The sequence below is a fragment of the Phalacrocorax carbo genome, chromosome 18 (assembly GCF_963921805.1).
Source record: "Phalacrocorax carbo chromosome 18, bPhaCar2.1, whole genome shotgun sequence".
Lineage (NCBI taxonomy): Eukaryota > Metazoa > Chordata > Aves > Suliformes > Phalacrocoracidae > Phalacrocorax > Phalacrocorax carbo.
The window spans coordinates 1,365,046-1,381,868 of NC_087530.1; the positions used below are offsets into that span (position 1 = coordinate 1,365,046).

General features: G+C 49.1%; 1 protein-coding gene across 3 annotated transcripts in view; it reads left to right on the top strand.

The window, feature by feature from the left end:
* Positions 1-16,823, top strand: part of NR6A1 (nuclear receptor subfamily 6 group A member 1) — a 101,453-nt gene that overhangs the window by 33,910 nt on the left and 50,720 nt on the right. The window lies entirely within an intron of this gene.

Genomic DNA, 16,823 nt, shown 5'->3' on the forward strand with positions numbered 1-16,823 from the left:
GTTCTTCTCGGCTGGCAACTCTGTGTGTCTGTGAAGATCAAAAAGATTTCCCCTTAGCTGTGAATTTAGGCATAGTTCCGGTGCCTTGGTTTTGGGAAGGAGAGAGATGATCCTAACTACAGGTGATTCTGTTACGGAGATTGTTTTCTGCTTGCTAGCATTTTAGAAATTATCGGCAGAGCCACCAGTACGGCAGTCGCCTTTGCAAAAACTAGTTCTTCTGCCTTTTTGCTTTGAGATGGGAACTAGCTGGACTTGGCCAGGCTTTTTCAGGGTAGGGAGGGCAGACAATGCCTTCTGTTCTCATACTAGTCTCAACAGTCAAACTGAGATTCCCTTGATATTGTTTCTGAAATGTATAATGTAACTGGAGATGGTAATGCCAAAGAGAATCCAGTTTTTTGGAATAAAGGTCTCCTTTGGTTTTGATGAGCCAGTGCATGGCGCAAAGCCTGCGCTGCGGGGGCTCACCCTGAATGTGAAGCCTGCCCTGGTATGTGTGTTTTACAAGGAATCGTTTTAGTTTTTCAATTTGAGATACTGAGAGAATGCCCAGAGCCTGCGTGTGCAATTGACAACATGGGAAATGTACCTTGCAAAGTGATCAGGAGAGGTATTTGAGGTATTGGGTTTGTTTGTATGGCTTGGTCTTTAAAGGCTATACGAAAACACGATCCCGGCTCCAGAAGGGAAGGTCCCTTCCTGAGCAGGACATTTCACAGGTGGTCTCCTGTGACTCCAGACCAGTGAAAAGACCCCCACCTAACTGCTGCAGCGTGCCCGTGTTCGCACTCTGATCATACTAACGATATAAAAAATACAGACCTTTTTTTCATATGCTAATTGGGACTTTGACATTTGACTTGCTGTTTGGAACATTAGCGATTCCGGCTGGATAAAGCTTAGGTTATCTGCTTGGGAAGCAGTAGGGATGGAGAGGGATCGAATGAAGGATTTGCTTTTCATAATCATAATTTCTCCTCCCGACTCATTGACAACTGTCCCTTTGAAGATAATTAGTTTCTGGTTTTCAGCTTTATAATCCAACAATTCTCATCTGATAGACTTCAAGATTTGGAGTTCTTCTCAAAAGAAACACCTCTAAAATCTCACTTTCTGGTTCAGTTTCAGCAGCGCAGCACCTCCGGGTCAATTTTATGCTGCCATTTTGTAAGACTCCATTTCATGATACACTCCGTACAATAAAGGTTTTACTTCCAATAACTGTAAATAACTGAAGCAAAGAAAATAACATTACAATAACATTGTAATGGGCAGGAAAAAGACAAGTGAAGATCCATCCTATCATCTTCCCCATTCTCTTCCTCCCAGCCGTTATGAGATTTCTTATCACTGGCCAATGCCTGGCTTAGCTGGAAACGCGCGATTCTGTCCTGCCTTCTCCTTGTGAGCTGAATGGGTGCTGCACACAGAAGTGCCCTGATCTCCCTGAACTTTTGCAAGAGGCTGGCTTTCCCCGTTCTGGCTTTGGTTGCTCCTGCTCCATCACAGCAGGTACCACGAGGCCCCAGCGTACAGCGCTCCTGGCTGTCAGGGAGAAAATCACTGCATCCTACGCGCGGTCTAACCCGTACGATGGACGAATTGCCACGACGCTTCATTCCTGTTCGTTCACGTTTTCACACCAAATTCGTTTAGCCTTGTTTACAAATGATCTAAACTAGAGCATACACACGCAGCCTTGGCTTTAGAGAACTTCAGCCACACATCTGTGATGCTCCTCGCTCCACTGCTTACGGCTGCTGCTCAGCCAGAGCGCAGCGGCATCTTTGTAACTGTGCTTCAGGTGTTGAAATTTAAAATAGAAGTATCTTCAAAGACTCTTGTAGAACAACTAAGCATGATTTGGGGGGGGGAAAAGAAGGCGCTCTCTTATATCGGGTTACCAGGCAAATATTCTGTTGGAAGAAAGACTTCCTCCCCCCCCTTATATATTTAATTTCTTTGCTTTTGTGTGCAATTTAAATATTGGATGGATGTGGATACGACCCCCAGGTGAGCAGGACTCAGCCATTCTTTTCTGAATTGTACATTTAGCCTATTTAAATGCAGCCATCATGTGAAACAAAAAGGAGAAAATGTACTTATGTTCATTTAGAAGAATGATCTTTGGATAACGTCACCCAAATATTGCTGGGTTTTTATCTTGCCTATAAAATAAATTGGTCCCAGTGTGCTGCGAGATGCTCATAAAAGTTTGAATATTAAAGTAGTATAAAATTCAGATGACTTGGTAGAACTGGCTTTAGTATTTTGAAAAAATTGGAACAGATTTACTAAGTACAATTTATGAGGGAGTAACGTACCGGAGAATCTGCGAACCTCAACCTACTGGCACCTTTTATATTTCTGTGTGCCCTTTTCTACCGCTGTTTGATGGCGTTACCTACCTTTCCTCCCGGGGTGTGATGAGAGCACAACTGTTCTAGATGTGTTTTGTACCGCAGCTCTCACAGCATGATAAGCCACAGAGACTGATGATGCTAATTCTAAAATTTGGTTGGCGTACTGTTCTTTGAATTGCAGATCCCGCAAGCACTTTGTTATTTTTATAATTTTCCTTTTACACTGGACTCACTGGTGTCTAGAAAATCTTTTCTAACATTTTAAGATACACCTTCTCCCCCTCCCTCCCCCAAATACTTACACCAACGAACGGGTGTGTTTGCATGATCCATGCTTCAGTAATTGCTTTCTAACCGGAACAATTAAGAGCGGTGAGAGGAGAGGAAATGTGTCATAAAATGTTCCAAATGGAAATCTGCTTTTATGTGGTTTCAGAACGACAATCCAGAAAGTATAGGTGGATGCACTGCAACAGTGTCAAAATTCAGATAGCAACCCTTTCTACTCAGTAAGAAAACACCAGGGGCTTAGGAGGGAAGTCTGGTTCTGTTCTCAGGCTAAGCAATCCAAGCCAACTATCCTTCGAGGGCACCACAAAGCTCGCACAAATGATGGAAACGAAATAGCCTCGCTTTACTCAAATATTTCAGTATGTTCTTCATTTCCAAAGTAGACTGCAGAAATATTGCATCTGTCCACTGGTTACTGAAGGCAAAAAATGAATTAAATAGGGCAAACAAAGCTGAAGCTAAGCTATTATGTATTTCAGATTGCTTAGTATTTGGCATGTGGACCAAATGCTTTAGATTATAAGGCATAAGCCTTTCAGAACCTTAAGTTATTTTAAAATTAAATGGATGACAGGCACAGGTCTGCTGCATGGATTTGATTTTCTTTGTGTCTCAGCAGAAGTAGTAAGCAATGTCTGCAAGTATCTAATAAAGCTATTTTCTGCTATTATAGAGAGGTTTGCTATGAGAAACAGAACTGAGACGGTACCACATTTGCAATAAAACAAATTGAACAGATTCTCAGAAATCTAGGTCACAGTAACAGATGACCTATACATGGTCCTAGTTTTTGATGCAACTGTCTAATCTGCTCTGAGAGTACTAGCCAGACATCATTCCTAATTGACCTTGATATTCAGTGAACAGAAAGAAAGCTAAAGCCACATGATATTTAAATCTTTAGCAGGAAAAAAAAATATATATCGCCAACTTGAATGCGTTGTTTTATAACTAGAATCTGTATTTGTCACGTGAACCTCGTCTGCAAACGTGTCAATCATGTTAAAAATCTGAATTTGAGACTCCACCTAAAGAAATAAATCTCAATACAAATAGCCATTCATAGCACCCGGCACCAGAGGAGGGTTTTCACGTCCCTTGCATAACCATCTTTTGTAACGCGGCTGCCCTGTCCCCAGACTCTCACATGAAGGTATGATGTTCTCTGGCTAGGCGAGAGCTCTCTCGTTCCCTTGCACTACTCGGTTCAGCTCGAAGCACAAGACCTAGTGGTGCCCAGATTTAAGGCACTGTAATTATGTAAATGGGAGCTGCCAACACTCCAGGGCACTGGCAGGCACGCGGCTGTACATGTAAGTACAATATAGGAGACTGAAAATTACACTACGTATGGTTAAACCTCTGTTTATAGACCAGACCGATCCTTTTCGTTCATGACATCAGACTTGGGATGTAGTGTTATTTACGGAAGGCGCTACGGACTTTCTAGATGTGAGGAAAGACGGATGTGTACTTTTGTGCTAAAGTAAACGTACGGCCCGCCAGCATGCCCAAAAGAAACTGAGTAGTAAGGCCTTGAACGCTCGTATAACGAGACACTTTTCAAGGAAACCAGTAACTGATTTAGGTTACCGAATTAACCAGTAAATGGACCACCTACGGTTGGCTGGACCTCGCCGCCTCCGTTTCAGCGTGCCTGTGCTTGGCAAGAAGCGCCTGTTCACCTCTGAGGTTCGTCACGCCTCGCGCCGGAGCTGCCATCACAACACGCAGACAATGTCTATTGTGCATTAAAAGCAGCTGGGAGCTGTGCTGCGAGGAGCCCCTTGTAGCTGGCGGCAGCGTCCCGCGGGGAGGCACGTTAGCGCTCCGCGCTGCCCCGTGCCCGGCCGCTTCAGCACGCCCGCCCCGAGCGCTCTCCTGCCCTTAATCACGTTTTGGCATCTCATCTCAGACAGTCTGGCCTTGCTGTGTCAAACACAGGTTAACCGCAGGTCTGAGTAACGTGGTGTTGCGAAACCGAACTGCGTACGCTCGCAAGGCAGCTGAGGTGGCAAGCGACCTGCGACCGCGCAGGCAGGATGCCTGTTCCCAGCTCACGCGGGCGTGTGAACGAGCCGCGCGGTACTGAGGGGGCACAAGTAATGGTTAACGCAGAAGGGGTTCGGTATTGGGATGCAGCGCTTCAGCGCGCTCCAAATTTGCAGTTTTATGCACCGGTAACGGTCATTCATGGTGATTCTGTAATTTCTTTGCGTTATGGCTCAGGACAGCTGAGGATGGTTGACTGTTTGCAAGCAGTACAGGGAAAGTAAGAATGACTGAAGTCTATTTAAAAAGGTGATGTCATCCGTCTGCGTGTCAGTGTTGCTTCTTAGGAAAAAAACCCCATGCTTTCATTTTATCCTTAACATGAAAACACCTGATTGCTATCTTTTGAGTTCTTAATGTTTGAAACTTCTGAGTGATATTAATCAATACTGTACTTTTGAAATGATTACAGCATCTGCTGGCTATTACGGAGATAAAATGAAATTCTTAGGATGCCACATTTCTTGTTAAATTGCCAAGCGTATTGCTAGATTTCAGCACACCTGATGCATTTTTATTGGCAACTAACCCTGCGATGCAATACCAGTATTAACATATAGTCACGTTATATACGCATTGGTCTTTTGCATCAGCTGCAACTTCCCAAGTCTGTCAGTGGTAAACAGGCTTCTTTTTTGTAAGTCTCTGACAATTTTCTGTTGGAATAGCCGTAACTGGAGTTGGGAAAACTACTGAATTATCTGTTATTTCTATGTGCATTTAAAAAAAAACCCAAAACACCATAAAGAACAGCCATCAGCATCCTTCTCTTACATTCACGATGGGATTATTCCCATGTCCAGGCTGAGTATGCAGATGTTTACGGGGGCGGGTTATGCCCAGACGTTCCTTTTATGGCTATTTTGATTAGGCGGAAGCGCTTTTGACCAGCCTCTAATGGTCTGTTTTCCATTCAAAGCGATATGCTTAACAGGTACCCAAACTCTTAAGACCAAATAGCAAGGGCAGAATTTAACTCTCCAGCATAGTTTGGGTTTTTTTTAGGCAGCACTTTCAAGGGGTGGGTTTTAAAATCAGCCTCCAGATAAATACCAAGCATTAGCTGTCCTAGAGCTAACAGAAAAGGTAGCTGTATTTTAAGAATACCATGGTATTTGATCTAAGAGTGCTTTGTAGGTAGAGCCATCAATATCCTTAACCTTTATTAAAAATAATACGTAATATTTTTGCTCAAAGGCAGGTAGGACCTTCTGGGTTTCTAAGTACCAGCAAGAAAAAAAAAAAAATTAAAAATCAAAATAGCCTGATTGTAATCTAGCCTGATTCTTATCACCTAAGTTTTACTGAGAAGTAATACACCCAAGCCATTGTACTACATCAGGAAGAGAATTCAAGGAAATTATATAATTATTCAGACAGACCTGACTCCTGTGAAAACTATTTACATTCACATTTGTATTTCTAATGTTCTGAAATAGCAGCTGAAAATTATATGAGCTGGCCCCTCACGTATACAAATGTTTTGTTAATCTTTTGTTAATCTCACAAGTAGCACCTCAGAGGGGAATTCACTTCCCCCCCCAAAAAAAATTGCGTTGTTTTAGTCATCTAGTCTTTTTTTCCCCCCACTATGTTGCTCAAAGGGGTGATGGAAGCAAGTCCATCGTCTGCCTCATGGGCTGGTGCAGAGCATCAGCACGGCTCCCTGGGTATCTCCCACGTGCCTTGAAAGATGGGCCTGTTTTCCTCACTTTAAAATTCTTCCCCTTTTCCTGAGGTCACAAGGATTGCCTTGACAAAATATGCGTACAGAGCAGCAAACAGCCCAACCTTTGTTTTCTGTACTTTTTGATACTTTGTATTTCCCCAGTTCATAACAAAAACACACATTTCACAACTGCAATGTATTAATCTTACAACTCAATTTCATTGTTTTTCCTGGGTGAAGAAGAGAGCCAAGTCATTCCTGCTGTGCACGTGATGCGCAGAGATGCTCCTGGCTGCTCTCTAACGCTGCATGCCTGTGCAAATTTTAGGAGCCTTGGTGTCCAGATGGACTGGGTATTTTATCTGGTGCTAAGTCGGTTAAGGCAGGTGAGACTTGTGGAAAAATAGGGAAAATGAGGAGGAACAGCCCAAACCTTCCTGCCATTCGGGCGAGGACTGAACCGACTTCCGCCGCTCAGCTGAGGGGCCGTGCGCCGTCAGGGGCAGGCTTTTCATCTAATAAAACCCGCTGGTTGGTTTTCTAATCTTGATAATTTCTGCTCATTGGCTCCAATCAGCAGATTAAAGCCCAGTCTCTGAGGGGTTCTCATTTTAACTCTGGACTGGGGGAAAGCCAGGGAAATAGGAGGTACCAGACACTGAACGTTTTGTTTTTCTTATTTATTTTGGTATTTGCCAAGTTGACACAACTGAATAATGCCCTCCTACGCAACTGATACAGGAGATGCAGGGAATAAATCTACTGGCCTTTTCATGATGAAATCAGCTGTCCAGCCTCATCCCCTTACAGCCGCTGTTAAAATGAAGTCCATTCCACCACCACCACATCTCATGCTAGAGATCAGCTGCCTCAGTAACGAGTCTCTGCTTTTAACAAACACTTTGAGGTTTTCTGCCCTCAAAATTCTTTTAATGCCCCCCCCATCCCCATCCCCCCCGTGAATTAAAATCTCCAGCCAGATCATGCTTCTGCCTTCCAGACACGGGGCAGCGACCGCAGCTGAAAAGTAACCATATGGACTTCATGATTTTATGTACTGTGACAATAAAGCTTTTATGACATTCTAGGTGGTTAAAAATGGCAGTAAGGAGCTCTTAAAACATGGCACAGTCATGTAGCTTTTCTGAACCGGCAGACCTGCCAACAGTGCATCAAAAGCTGTAATTTCCTGTGCACTGAAGCCCCCTATCTCTGCTGCCTCCAGCTTTGTGTCCCAGGGCTTGTGCCTGTGTGCTAACAAATCTCTATTGTCCAGCGGGGCGAATAGTGGCTGGGACGAAAGAATTGCTGTCTGGTTTCTATTCAAATCCAGGTAGTCGGATATATGAATGGAGTTTCTCGAACAGCCATGTGAATAACCTCTGCTCTGCGTGGAGGCTGCGAACGCGTCGCTGGCTGGCGGGGCTGCGCCAAGCGCCGGCGGTGGAGGCGCGTTCCGAGCTCCGCGTGGCTTTTAATACTTATTAACTTTAAAAATATGCTATCTCGCATTCCTGGACAAAACGAGGAGGGTCAATCGTCCCCTTCTCAACTTTCCAAACTTGTTGAGGAATTCTACTTGTAGTTTAAACACCAGTCGGTTTTGCTGAGGAGCCGATAGGGAAAGTTTTATGAAAATTATTTTCTCAGACTCACCAATGTGGTGGGTTCTGTCCCGACCGAGTCCTTTATTGCGCGCAGAACCCACCGCAGGCGTCACTCTTAGTAACGGCGGAGGGTTTGGGGAGCAAATACGTTAAAATTGCTTTTAGAGTAAGTTATGATAAGAAGCCTTTCTGGTGCGATAGTTTGAGCAGGCACTGGAGGGATTCCGCAAATCGGGGTGCCTTCTACTTTTTTTGGGGTTTGTTTTTTTTTGATTAAGGGTTTCGGTAATTAACGCGAGGTGAAACAAGGCTGATGCACGGCTTCGTGGAGGCGAGACCTTACAAAGCTCTGCCCGCCCGGGCGCAGAGCTGAACCCGGCGGCCCCGGCGCGCTCCCACCCCGCCCCAGCCCACGACAACTGTCGCGGAGCAGTCGCCGGTCGCGATATGACCCGCAGGTGCCGCCGGGAGGGGGGACACGGGACGGGACGGTGGGGGACCGGGGCGGCGGAGCCAGACAAAAGCGGGGGGGGGGGGGGGAAGGGGGCGACGGGACGGGGGCACCCCCCTCCTCCGGGGCAACCCCCCCTCCCTCCGGCCCCCCCCGTCCGCCCCCGCGGGGCTCGGCCGTGCCGGGCGCTGCCGCCGCCGCCGGGCGGGGACGGCTCGTCTGGGGCTGCCCCCCCGCCTTTGTGTCCCCGTCTGGCTCAGTTCCTCCCCGCCAGCCCCCGGGCGACACGCGTGTCTGGTTACCGGCCCGGCCCGGGAGCAACTTCCAGCCCCCGGGGGCGGAGGGGGGGGATCGCTCGAGTTTCTCCTTCTTCTCCGGGGGCCGGGGGGGAACCGCCGCCTGCCCGCGCACGCACGCACACACCCGGCGGCCCCCGCAGCCGCGGGCGGCCGCTCCCGCCAGCTGCGCGGCGCTAGCAGATGTGCGCGTATATAAATATATATATTTGAAAGAAAAAAAAAGAAAAAGCGCTTGTGTTCGGAGAACAAAGGAGCACGTGCAGAAATGAGACCGGGGAAAGAAAGAGAGAGAGAGAGAAAGAAAGAAAAATGCCCTGACAGCACGCGGGGAGGCAGGGCGGCCCCCGCCCCCCCCCGGCGGCGGCAGCCCCGACCGGCGGCTGATGGCCATCGAGCCTTACCTGGCGGGGCGGCGCTCCCGGCGACGGCTCCGCGCGCGGGTCCCTCTTCCCCCCCCAAAAAAACCACCAAAAAAATAAAACCAAACAAAAAAAAAAAACCCGGAAAGTTGCGGGAGGCGGGCCGGGCCGCCGCCGCCGCCCAGAGGCCCGGCCCCGGCGCGGGAAGGCGGCGGCGCTGGCGGGGCCCCGCCGCTCCCCCCGCCGGCCGCGCAGCCCGCCGGCCGCCCCCCGCCCCGCTATATAGGGCCCAGATGACGGGCAGGGGCGCAGCCGGTCATGTGCGCGTCGCGGCGGCGCCGATTCGCTCTCCCGGCGCGGGGTCGCCTCCTGATTGGGCCGCGCCCGCGCACCGGAGGGTCCGTCCGGCCCCCCCCCCCCCCCCCGCCGCCGCCGCCGGGGCGCAGGCCGGGGCGCGGGGCCGCTTGTTTGGGTGGCGGCGGGGCCCGGCACCGGCACCGCCCCCGGGCCGGCACCTGCCTCCCCCCGCTGCGCCGCCGCCCCGCTCCCGCACGGCCCGCGGCACCGGCTGGGGATCGATCTCCTATCCCCGCCGCACAATGGGGGTGAAAACACCCCGCACCGAGCCCCCCGCGCCGGCCCCGGGAAGCGCCTCGCTCCCCCGCGCCGCGCCCGCCGCCAGCTCAGCAGCGCGCCGGGCCGCCGGGCCCTTGCCCCTGCCCCTGCCCCTGCCCGTCGGGGGGCCGCCGCCCCCGGCCCGGAGCCCGCCCGGAGGGCGCGACCCCGGCCCGCAGCCACGGCGGGGCCCGCTCCCGCCAGCCTTCCCCAGCCCGGGGATTTAGTCTTGGCCTTTCTGGGCCACCAGGAAACGGGGTCACGGCGGTGGGGCCTGCCGCGGCCTCTGTCCAGCACGCCAACCCAGCCCTGGTCTGATTAGTGCCAGTCGACTTCGTATTTGTACTTAAAGGCATTAATGTGTCGCGGTGAGGTTCCAGCGCTCCTAAAGTACCCTGCAGACGGCTGGAAAACCTCTCCGGGATTGTCTGGTCGAGGGTGGTGGGACACCTCCCGCCCCGCTTCTCGGTAGAGCCGTCTCTGCACCACACGTAGCATCGAGGGTAGCATTGAGGCAACCCTCCGTCTGCTCCGCAAGCGTCCCTGTTGGTGACAGCACTGCTGCCAGAGCACGGCGGGAACACCTATTGCCGTTTTTATTGCAGGACAGCAAGAAAATGCCTTTAAGCATGCTCTCAAATGAGACCACCTGATGATAAATCAATGCCACTGACTTGCTAGTTTGGGTGGTTTTAGGGTAACAAAACTCAAAGCTGTTCCTGCGGACTTGTCAGTAACCTGTGCCTGTGCTGGGACAGCAAAGCAAGACACAAGGATGTCTCTGGAATACGGAATTGCGTGACGAGGATGCGCTAACTTTGGGTTTTGTAAAGTGTTTTCAGTGGGAGCTCACGACCGTGGGGATAAGCGGGCAGAAATCCACGTACTTGCTCCCTTTTCCCTTCTCATTCTTTTCCAGTCCTTTTAGTCTTCTTTTCTCCACTTGTTTTCACTGGCCAACCTTTCTTTCTTCTCTGAGGACATTTTGACACAGGGAGACCAAAGTGCTGGACACCCTCCTCGGAGTGGAGGTTGGACCAGACAATTCCTGAAGGTCCCTTCCAACCCGCACCACAGGAAAAGTTCTCTCTCTCTGTCACTACCTGGCCGTTCTCTCTCTGCGTTTTGCTGCTGTTAAAATGCTTTTAATAACGACTACGGTAACTCGCTGCCGACTGCGGGTTCCTCTGCTTTGGTAGTTCGACGGTCCCGGCTCCCCGAGGCAGCCAGGACGCGCTGGTGCGGCTGCAGGTGGCTGATGGAAAGGGAGGTGCCGCAGCCGTAACGCGGTCCGTGCCCTTTTGTTGGTCTGGTAGAACCGGGGTTTGCTGAGCACGTTCGGACACGCCGTGCTGTGTGCATGGGGAGCCCCTCCTGGGGCCCAGAGGAGCGGAGGGGTGGGGCAGAGGTCCCTTTTGGGCATTCTTGGCATGGAGTTCTATAGAATCCACCCTCAAGGGCTGGATGAATGCATAAATGGAAAATGAAAACGAAATGAAAAAACAAAGGACAGTTACATGGAACTCATCCAAAAGGAAGCAATCTGGGGGAAAAAAAAAAAAGGCTAATATGCTGCTTTGATGGTGACCCGGGCTCGTATCAGTGTCACGCAGCTGCTATTGATGTGGATCAAGAGGTTCCCACCTCCTTGTCGTGAGTGTGAAGGAGATAGCTCATATCTGCTGTCCATTCTGCCCCCAATAACCATTCTAGTAACTTCTCCAGCTTCCAGACAGCTTCCTTTCTGTCTCCTCTTTCAAATATTATCTTTCACTTCTTGAGTCACTTGATGATTCTTCTAAAATGTAGTCGATGCTATCGTTAAAATACGTGTTCTTTTGCATACTGGGGTATGAATGTGCTTCTGCGCGGTCAGCTATGAGCCACACAGCCTGAAAAGCAGGCAATATCTTTGATCCTACTGATGCAAAATAAAAAAATTAAACTGCAAGGGTGTCTGTGAGGGTAGTGCGGTCTTTACGAGCCATCTGAATGGTTACCAAACTCTAGGAGCTTTTACAGACTCCTGTGCGTGGCTTTGTAGACCTACTGTACTTCCCAGGCCCCATATGGTGCCAGAGTAATGAAATCTTTTAATGTAATATCCTTGTGTTTTCTGCTAACGCAGGCTTGCTTTAAAAAACCAAACAAACGGGGTGAATTTTCTTGAAAGAAACATTCAGGTGTATAGCCTAGACTGGATTCCAGGCCAGTGCTCTCGGGACATTAGAAATCCTGAATTAGCAGTTACTTACTGCTGTCTGCCCAACAGAAGATTGTGATAATTTTAAAACTTCAGTAACTAAGAGTCATAAGTCCTTTGGTAAACCCGTTTTAAGATTTGCAGAAATAATATGAAAGCCCTGAAATACGAAATGTCAGGGTCTAGAAAAAGGAAGAGTGTTTTGGCATAGTACATAAACATAACCACACCCCAGTCTCCAGACCCCTCTTGCTGCCTCCCGTGTCAGAGGTGATCTTCAAGGCGTTAAGTCGCTTGAATGTTTGGAGGCCCGTCCTAATTATATTGCTCTCGTTCTCAAAACACGAGGTCCCGTTCCGTTGCATGTACGTCACGATTACCGAAGCAGAACAGCGTTTCACTAAATCTATGGAAAACACTGTTTCCCCTTGGGAAATGAACTGCTGGAGTTGTGGAGAGCAAGTTCCCCAGGCCGGGGCCCCGCAGCCGAGGACGTCCTGCAAAGCAGGAGCTGGGCCCTGCAGGACCCTCTCAGTTGGGATGGGGCTGGCAGGAGGAGGTGGGGGTTTGACCCCACTTTAAGCCACTTCACAATTCTGTAATCAATTCTTGTGTTATGTTTTGCTGCATAAAATTTACCCAAGCCAAAAGGAAAAAGCAACAAAGATCTGTTGAGGCATCTAAAAGAAAGGCAGTGCCGGTACCCCCTTGTGCTTCTCCCAGTTATTCTTGAGTCTTTCTCGTGGTTCCCGTCCTGGAGAAAACTGTGACAAAACAGGGGAAGGAGGAAGGAAGAATCTTCCAGTAAGTTTGCTCAGGTCCAATAACCCTGACTCAGGCAGGCAAGCATCTGGGTCAGATGTGGCTCGTTGCTCTTGACCCCTTAAAGCCCAGCAAGCTAAGTGAGGGCTTAAATGATAGATGCTTGACTTTTTCTTCCCCTGTATCACTTCATTGTAGCTACAGAGCAGTGGTATATGTGAAGAGCGTTAATCTGAGCGTAGGATTTGTGACTGTTCGGGGGACACTGCGGCGGCGGCGACCATCGCTTTCCTGGCTGCGCTTCTGATGACCGGCAGCTGCCCCGTCACCGCAGCGGCATCGGGAAAAGGGCAAGACCGGCTTGCTGCGGTCGTCGTCCGCATGGACGCCAGCTTTGCTAGTGGGTGAAGCGTACGTGAGAGATGCAGCAGTGGCAATATTTAGAAACCGGGAAGTCTGCTCTTAGCAGAGATGTGGTTTGACAGTGGGGTGAAGAGAAGGCAATGGGGCTTAACTGATAGAGACCCCTTCAGATAAATTCATGATGATACGATGTTTTACTGTCCGTTCATTGACTGAGTGCATTTTATTAAAATGTTACAGCAGCCTTCAGCATGAAGGCCAGAACTTCTTTTCACTCTAAAACAGTTCCTGTGGTCGAGGGCTGTGCTAAGCCTGAGTTACTGCTGCTCAGTACGGAGTGGAAGCGCCTCCCTTTCGGTAGCGTGGTGCAAGTTCCTGGTCATTATTTTTCCTTGGCCCTCATTTCTGAAGAGTGTGAATTAAGTCGTGCAAACCCAAAAACCATTGCGACCGAGTGAGCAGATCCTGGCTCTGACAGAGGAGCCTGGAGTCCTGCGCTGCACGACTCGGCCTCTTCGCCGACCCGCTACGTGGCACCGCGCTGGTCAGACCGGCTAGGTCATCTCCCGTCCCTCCCCGTTGCTGTCCCTCTTCCTCTCCTTGGGTAATTGAAACGTGTCTATTGTTGGGTTCATTCAGGCAAGATTGTAAGACAAATTATTTAAGAAAATAGTTTGGAAAAAGTTAATTCGGGTCAAAGAGGGATTAACTGAGGAAATCGTTCCTACTTGTACATCCTTCTGCTAAGAAGTAAGGAAGGAAAAGCTTGAAAATAAACCTTGTTGAGCCCATTTTTTGGAGCTATTTTGTATGCAAGCGGTCCTTTCGGTAGCTTTCATTACTTAAATCCATCTAACTTGATGAGGAAGGAAGGAGATTCAGTTTGAGAGCAAATTCAAAGTGAAAAGATTCGGCCAGTGACGTGATGAAAGGGATAAGCGTAGGTAGAATGGGATTGAAACAGAAGTATTCTTGGTATTGAACACATGGTTCAGAGACCTCTACTTCAACACTCTTTACAGTCTTATTTAAAGCTAACTTTGTATCTCTTTTGCATGAAAAAGGAAGGAGAAAATTAACTTAAAAAAAAATCCACATGAAAATGAGGGAGAGGATAGAAATTGTTTGACAGAAGTGACAGAAATTTATGAAGACTCACTACAAAACTTCAGGATCGGGGAAAGACCGCGCCGGGAGGACGTTGGCTTTGGGTGGGCAGCCTGAAGGAATTGTCCCCGTGGCCTTCCCCGCCGCTGGCGGCCCCGTGGGCGCCGGGGCCGGAGCTGCCCGGCTGTCGGGTGGCAGCAGCTCGCTGCTGGCGCCCGCACGCCGCGCGGCGAGAGGCTTGGCTGCAGCATTTCCCTGGTTCATCACGCAGGGGGCAAGCGGTGACAAACAGCGCTGGATTTCGTGCTTGCTTTTCCATGCATGTGGTTTTCTCTCTGCTTTAAAACCTGTGTTTAAAAAAGTAGCCTGTAAGGTGGAATTACGTGGGCCTTCCAAAGTATTCCCGTTTTATTCCCATTCGAATGCGTTCTCTGTACAAAACAGCACAGTGCTTTACGCCATAGGATGGCACAGAGACACTTAACGCTACGTGTTGGGCAAAGGCAGTCATGCTCACAACACCGAGTTAGGGCGTCGCTTGAATTCTCTCACTCGAGGCATAAACAGGAGGGGAAAAATGAAGGCGTAAGACCAAAACTAAGTAACAAGTCAGCGGAAGAGCCAGAAATGGGGTCTGCTAACTCTGTGCATGTATTTGTTTTTTAGGGTATGCTGCCAGTATTAATAACAAAAGAATTGGCTCTGTTTCCACATTTCAGCTATGAAAAATGCATGTCTGTATTCTTGTAATCAGGGGAGCACTTGTACTCAGAGAGAGGCACGCTGCAGGTTAGCACTCTGACAGTGTCCCTGTGGCTGTCTTTTTCTCGGTGGCTGTCACCTTCTGTAGTCATCAAGTGGATAAAGAATTTTTGTCATGCTGCTTCGTGAATGAAGTCTGTGCTCTTAAAGAGCGTAAGAATTAGCTCTGAAGTATGCATTATCACAAAGCCAAGGATGAGGTTGAAAACCATAAAAACTAAAATATACTTTCACTCCATTTTCCATTTTTCTTATCACCACTCTGAGGAGGTACAGAGTCTGGTTTTAGTTTGTCGTGCTTTTTTTTCCCCCTGGCTGCTGCTAAAACGCTTGGGACTGTGGAGAGCTACCGGCCCTTCGCTTTTAGCATCATTCAAAAACCTTCCATTTAGAAACCATTCTGATATCTTGGTGGGTTTTTTTTCTTCTTCGTCTTTTTTTAACTACTAAGGAAATTTGCATGAAAATGGAATCATTGTTTCTGAAGAGTTCCATCTGCTCCTGCTGCTTATTCTGTAGCTGAAGTCATAATCCTCTGTTTGTGAAATTTCCCATTGAAGAGATTTTTGGCTTGTTATAGTTTCAGCACAAAATTTCAGAACAGAAGAAATATAGATGCTTCACCTAAAAAAAAGAAAAAAAAGAAAAAGAGATGAGATCAGAACTACAAGTGCATCTGCAGCCGATACACTGTAATTCTGCAGGGGCTGGGTGAATAGGAAGCAGGACAGTAAGTGCCCGGCTTGGGGTGGGAAGGTGCGTTTCCTCGCAGCCTCAGAGCTTTGCCTAGGTGTGATGAAGGAATAATAATTTTCTGTTTGGCTCGGTGCATTAGTATTTCTTCTGGTCGAAGTCGAAGGGCAGGGTTGATTCGGGGTAACAGAGATGCTGAAACCAGCTGGAGAGAAACGAGCAAAGTCCCTTTAATAGAGCTTTAGGCAGAAGGGGAGAGCCAGGCTTCCTCCGAGCAGTGAGGAGGATCCATCGGCTGGGTATTCATCCAGCCGCTCCCATAGCCCTGTGTCCACTTCAGAGGAATGCTCTGCAAATGAGAACGGGATTTTTTGTTGTTGTTTTTCCAATTCCTTCAGTTCCTGGGATTTATGCGTTCTTACATACATTTATGCGTAATGCCATGCTTGTGTGTGCCTGCATGTAAATGCTGAACGCATTCTGCCAGTCGAAGCAGTAGGAAATGGAGAATCCCGCGGGCTGGGAGGTGACACTTGTCCTGCTAGGACCTCTGTCGCTATGCAGAAATACTGCAGGAAAAATGGGTCAGGGCGAGCGGCGCTGGGAGCAGCCGCGCGCCGCAAACCCACCGCGGAGGGCTGACGGCTCCCGCCACGCGAGGAGGATCACCGCAAGGACCGCGGACGGCGATAGCGCGTGAGCCTGCGCTGAGCCTTCGCTCCAAAGATATTCTGAGAGAATGAGTGACCTCATTTTGCATCCTCATTTACGGGATTGTTTTCTGCACCACGTGCAGTATTTGTGAAAAACATTGCATATGTATGAACGAGGCTGTGCTTTAAAGTAGGTACTACAGAGTTCTGCTTAGGAAAAACAACGAATCTCAAACATTTGGCATTTTCTCTATTAATTAAATCGGGGTGTGCGCGTGTACCCCTGCGTGCGGTACCTGTGCTCGCGGACTGCCTTATTAACTCCTCCTGATATTAGCAGCTTCCAGAACAGCCTTCCCACCTTCCTCACTGCAAGCTGAATTCACACGCGGCTCGTGCTCATCCCCTGCACTCTTGGTTATCTCGTTCCCCATGTGATGGCTGTAACGGCACGTTCCTCCTTTCCCCGAGCAATGCCACACGTGCGCTGCTCTGAAACTCTGGGTCGACAGGTCACATCCCACTGCACCCTGTCCCCCGGCTGGGCGCTCGCGGGGCTGCCCGTGCGGGT